The sequence below is a fragment of the Glycine max genome, chromosome 16 (genome assembly GCF_000004515.6).
Source record: "Glycine max cultivar Williams 82 chromosome 16, Glycine_max_v4.0, whole genome shotgun sequence".
NCBI classification, from domain to species: Eukaryota; Viridiplantae; Streptophyta; class Magnoliopsida; order Fabales; family Fabaceae; genus Glycine; species Glycine max.
This window is the reverse complement of record NC_038252.2, coordinates 18,995,928-19,001,839: the sequence shown is the minus strand read 5'-3', so window position 1 is coordinate 19,001,839 and position 5,912 is coordinate 18,995,928. Positions and strand designations below refer to the sequence as shown.

General features: G+C 35.4%; 1 long non-coding RNA gene across 1 annotated transcript; it reads left to right on the top strand.

The window, feature by feature from the left end:
* Window positions 1–4,546: 4,546 nt before the first annotated feature.
* Window positions 4,547–5,584, top strand: LOC112999753 (uncharacterized). The gene is made up of 3 exons (XR_003264943.2): window positions 4,547–4,727; window positions 5,303–5,358; window positions 5,449–5,584. It is a non-coding gene; the product is annotated as an uncharacterized lncRNA (long non-coding RNA).
* The last annotated feature ends 328 nt before the right edge of the window (window positions 5,585–5,912 follow it).

Here is a 5,912-nt window from a genome sequence, read left to right as displayed (position 1 = left end):
GACTTGGACTTTAAGTCAACCCAATCTGCACTTAGGAAGCTTTGCCTCAGGGGGAAGTTAAAAAAGTTGCCAAATTGGATTCCACGACTCGAAAATCTTGTAAACTTGTCTTTCATGTACTCCGAGTTAACTAATGATCCATTGCATATGTGGGTGTGGTGTCGTGGTAGTGTGGTGGTCACTCACTAGTCATTGGCCATCAAAAGTCTTACTTGAATTGGAGTGAAAATTTGGGTTGTACATGTTAAGGTTTGGTGAACTCGTACTGTAACAAGACAAGTTGGATTTGGATTAGCACTTTAATCCTCTTAGCATAGTGCTTCAGCAATTTTGGTACCAAAAATTTTAAATGTTCGGTTTTGGGTCTCATAATTTTTCAAAATGAGTAAGTGGAAAAAATAGATTATGCACGGAATGCAAAACAACTATACTTATTATTCTAAAGCTATTGTTTTTCCTTTTTCTCTCAAGTATCAACTATTGATCAAGTTTTAGGGATTTGTCCTAATCATGTTACTTTTGAACTTAATTTGCTGAGGTTGTCTAGGCGTTTGAATAAGTTTCTCGATACCACATTTAGTTCTAAGTAGCAATTACATAAAAGGCAATTACATATTCGCATTAAATCAAATTGAAACATTAAATATTCTCCAAACTGACACTATTTATCAAATATTTAGGATACATTCAGAGGTGATCCTAATAACCAAAATTCCTAATTTCAAAAAAAGCTCACAATGTATCAAATATTTGGCAATTTTTCAATTAAAATGAAGCTGTGACTTTTACGGATCAGGTGATCCGTAAGCTACTAAAAAATAGTTTATGGATCACGTGATTTGTAAGCTTCTTCCGAATCAAGTTGATCCAAAAGCTGCTTACGGATCACTTGATCTGTAAACTATTTTTTAGTAGTTTACGGATCACTTGATTCATAAGCATGTTTTGGATCAACTTGATCCGGAACATGCTTACGGATCAGGTGATTCGTAAACTGCTCAACACACTTTACGGATTAGGTGATCCATAAAAAGCACAGCAACTCCTGATAGCGGTTTCCGCCATCGCCGGTAACAATGGTGGAAAAAACAAAAAGGTTCACGGCGCTTACCTTGACTGTGGACGGTCATGAAGCTCCCTCGACGGTGGGCGGTGAAGAAGAAGCAGAAACGCGAAGAAGAAGCAGAAACACAACAATGGCGGCAATGGCTTGGGAGGCGAAACGCGAAGTTCACTTGGGAGGTCCGAGGAGGTTCACGACAACAATCACGCAAGAATGAAGAAGATGTAGAAACTCAAGAAGAAGCAGAAGAATGAAGAAGCACAAATGTCCGAGGACGAAGAAGCACGCGGCGTGGGAGAGAGAGAGGCGAGAGTTATTTTTTTTAAAAAAATGCTGAGGGGCTAAAAGGTCTTTTCCCAACAATTGTTGGGTGCACCAGCAAAACTGCTGGGTTCACCTAGCAGCACTCTATTGGCAATTGGATCCTTTGTAGTGGTGTTGCCTCTGCAACACTCATTTAAATTAAGGGAAAATATAATCATGGTTTCTTTTAGTAGACGAGATCTAAGGTGGTCAAGTTGTCTACATGGACCACCATGGTAAAAACATAAATAGTGACCATTAGATTTTGTGGATAGAAAATGAAGGGTTAGGATTTGCTACCTGCAACCTGTTTTGACCAAATTTAATATGACGCATGATAATGACTGATGTGCCATCATTTTCTTCTATTTGCTAAACCCTTTTTGCACCATTTTAATTATTGATTGGTCTTAATTGACAATTAATTAGGCAGTTTTATTATTTGGGCTCATTTAGCTAATTTGATGTTTTTAATCTAATTTCAGGAATTAATGAAACATTGGGCTTAATCCGGATTTTGGTTGTGGACTTGAAGAGGGCAAATAAAGCAGCGCTTACCTTAGTTAATTTCTAATTAGGAAATTTCGCAATTTTATTTTATGTTGTTCAGTGTTTATTTCGTTTTGGGCCAGAGTATTGTAATAGGGCCCAGTGACTTTGAGTGACTCTTTTTAAATAGCTTCCTTGGGATTCGTGCAGGCATTCTGTTATGTTATTTTCATTATTCAGAGCTTGGGTTTTAGGTTTTCACGTTTTTCTGTTCCCTTGTTACGATTTTCGTTCTTAATGCAAATTTCCGTTTTCTGCTTCTAATTACGAATTCATTCTTGCTTCTTCTTCTACTTTCATTTACGTTTCCGTCTCATTTACGTTTCTGTTCATTTACGTTTCTGCTTCATGTTTCATTTGCGTTTTCTGTTTGAATCCATGGAAGGGCTAGATTTTCTGGTGTTGTTTCCTTTTGAGGACGAAGCCCAACTCTCTTTGAGGTTTCGCTTGTAATGTGGTTTCCTGGCAGTTTTCCCTTCACCAGTTATCCCAAATTCGTGAATATTAATCCGTGCACGCTTCGTGTTCGATTAATTGCCTCTGAGCCTAACTTGCGTTCATGCTTAATGGACGAAGGGCTAACTGGTGTATGTGGTGCCTAATCACGTATTGACAACCCTAAGTTGATTTTCGCTTAGTAAATTGAAATAGGGTTGGATTAAGTGGTTGACTGTTAGGGACGAATTCTCCATAACCCAGGATAAGAGAATGGCTTCTAAATCAAAGGAAACAACCCATTTTTAATATTAGTAGTTTCGTATTCCAGTTTACTTGTTCTACTCTTTAATCACAAAACAAACAAACCCCCCCCCCCAATCGTTACTGTTACTGCAAGTATATTATGAACAATTGGTGTGTCACTGCTCGTTGGGAAACGACCTAGGATCACTTCCTAGTTACTGCATTTTCATGTTTATTTGATTCGGGTACGGCCTCGATCAATGACAGATTTGTCCTTATTGGTGAAACTAATGGCTTTGTATCCTATTAGATCTGAAACTAATTGTAGTTAGGGTTTATCGTTGTAGAAGACAAGAGTTGTCATTCAAATTCGATGAAGAAGGTACCAAATGCATTTGTAATACATGGCGTAAGCGGTAGAGGAATGTTTCGAACGGAGTCAAAGATGGAAGTTGGAGAAGTCATTGTTGTGCCTGGAAGTAGTGGAGACTTGGTGGAAGTATGAAAATGAGATATATTTGTTCTACATATTGTTTTGGTGAGTCTGGTTTATTTTAAGAAGCCTAGTAATTTGTATAATATGATGTGGAAAGTGATGGTGTTGAAATGTAGTAAGGATTAACCGATTTATGTGTCATTCTTTGTTATTTGATAATGGTTTCTATGAATAGTAATAATGGATATGATTAATTTGTATTGGCAAAGGAGTACACAATTGTTTCCGTTTGTGACGAGATTAAATTTTTCTAAGGTTGGTCAAAAAAAGAAAAAGTTGTGCATGTTCCACCCAAAGAGTGTTTCCATGTTGACATCTAATTAAGAAAATTATCAACATCAATTATTGGGAAATATTATTAAGGAGGAATTTTGTATTTTTTTAGAAGTGTTAGCTTATTTTTGTATATAGTGGTGAGTGAAGATATTATTATTTTGATTCCTAATATTAGAAGACATGTCATTTGGTTACATGTCATTTGTTTATCGGATGATAGGTTGTTTTACAATAAGTATTTTGATGGTTCTTGTAAATAAAGTGGTCTACAAAGCCACTTGTAGTGGAGTAGTTTAGTAGATGAATTATAAAGATTATTAATTGGAGGATTAACTAACACTAGGATGTTCTAGCTTAACAATTAGGTTTGAATTCTGATATATAACTATAATACTTGAAATGAGAATTTTATCACTTATAATAATTATATTTTATTTGAAAAAAAAATTTAACAAAAAATACATATAGTCTAAACAAAAAATCTTTTTTACTACACACTTAAATACAATATGCTCTCTAGTTTTATTTTGTTGGGATCTATGGTTAACAAAGAATACAATAAAAGTATGATTATTGCAAAATATACAATAAAATTATGCTTTCATTATAATATTAAGGGTGAGAAAATAACAGTACAACGAAAATATGATTCTATTATACATTGTGTACATCAGAATCATACTTTTGTTGTAATACGATATTGCAAAAAAAAATACACAACATAAATATGATTCCACTATACATTATACAAGGAATCATACTTCCAACGGGGAAGTATATTTTTGGAAATTAGTCAAAAGCCACCCACATAGGCAGTGTCAATAGCAATGCCCTTATCCAAAAACAGTGTGGATAACTAGTTATATAGGCGATCCGTGGCCCAAGTCCAAATACCACGATTTAATCTAATTTTGTAGATTTTGTAAATGTTTTAGGAATAAGATTTTCCCCCCCTTTTTTCTATACAATAGTCAATGGGAATAAGATTTATGGTTTTGATAGCCGATTATTCGTACGTAGATGACATACCAAATCAGAAATTCTGAAATCTGATTGGCCAACATGCGTGGTCACACACCATAGTGCCACGTCCTTAACCTGGAAGCATCTGGACTCTCTTCCACAAAGTATAAATCCGTCATTCCATCATGGTCACGGTTATCTCTGATAAACTAACTTTCCTCTGCATAAAAAAAAACAACTAACGTTCCTATTTCCGATTTCAAATTCCTTCCGGCGACACATTCGGATCCCAATATGAAGACCCGTTTTCCCTCCACACGGGTCATCTTCGTGGCCTCACTCTGTTTCCTTGCAAGCTTCGAATTATTGCAAGCCAAAACCATCGACCCCTACAAGGTTTGAAAAGTTTCATCTTTTTTTTTTCCTCTCTATTTTAGTGCAATTTGGTGTGAGGTTTGGGAATTTGTGGTGGGAAAGGTAGAAAGGTGTTGAATTTGTGTGATTTCAAATGTATTGATTGGTGGGTTTAGGTTAGTTGCATTGCATTGCATTACATTCTCGAGAATTTGTTACCCAGCTTAATTTTTGGTTGCTTATTTGAATTCTCAGTTTGGTGTTTTTAAATTGAGAAATTCGGGGGTTCATTTGCGAAATTAGGGTTTTGACTGACCTGATTTTGACTTTTGTGAATCAAATTGTCAAAGTTTAGTTTTTCTTTCTTGGCTTGATGGAATCAAGCAATGTGTTGTGTGCTTGAATTGAAGGTTATTCATTTACGAGTTTTTGTTTGTACATGGAGTGTAAGTTCAAAACCTGAATGAGAAAAAGCTGCTATTTATCCGCTTCAAGCTATCACTGATCAGTGATCACGAATCAAGATGGAGAAAGAAAAGGGATTTTTTTTTTATGTATTTGTTTGTTTTTTTATGAGAGCGTGGTGAACTAATTGTGCACGCTGTTCAATTTTTCAGGTTCTTGGGGTTGATAAAAATGCAAGTCAGCGGGAAATTCAGAAGGCTTTTAACAAGTATGTATGCTTGGTATTCATGTTGTCACACTTCATCATGTAGATTCAATCTGGTAACTGATATTTCTTTATTAATGTTTATTTTTTCAGGCTCTCTCTTCAGTATCACCCTGACAAGAACAAATCCAAGGGTGCATAAGAGAAGTTTTCTCAGATCAATAATGGTATTATAGAATGTTGCTCTCTCTCTCCCTCACACACTCACACACACACGAGCTCATATTCATTGGAGCAAAAGTTGATACTACAATCAATGATAACATTTATTTTGTGCACTTTCTACCTTTATCTTGTTTAAGGATATTCATGTGTGCCTTTCCTTTCTTTTAACAACATATGAGATTTTATTGGGGAGAAATGTGGCATTTGTTTGTTGTCTTCATAAATCACATATCCACTTTATCTTGGGTAGAAATATGAATAAACTTTGATGCATGTCATGTGTTTGGAGAAATTTCTATCATTGTATCGACTTTGCTCTTTTCCGTTTTCATAGTCTTTCATCATGATACCCAGACTTATGATTTTCTTTTCTGAATCACATGAATAATTTA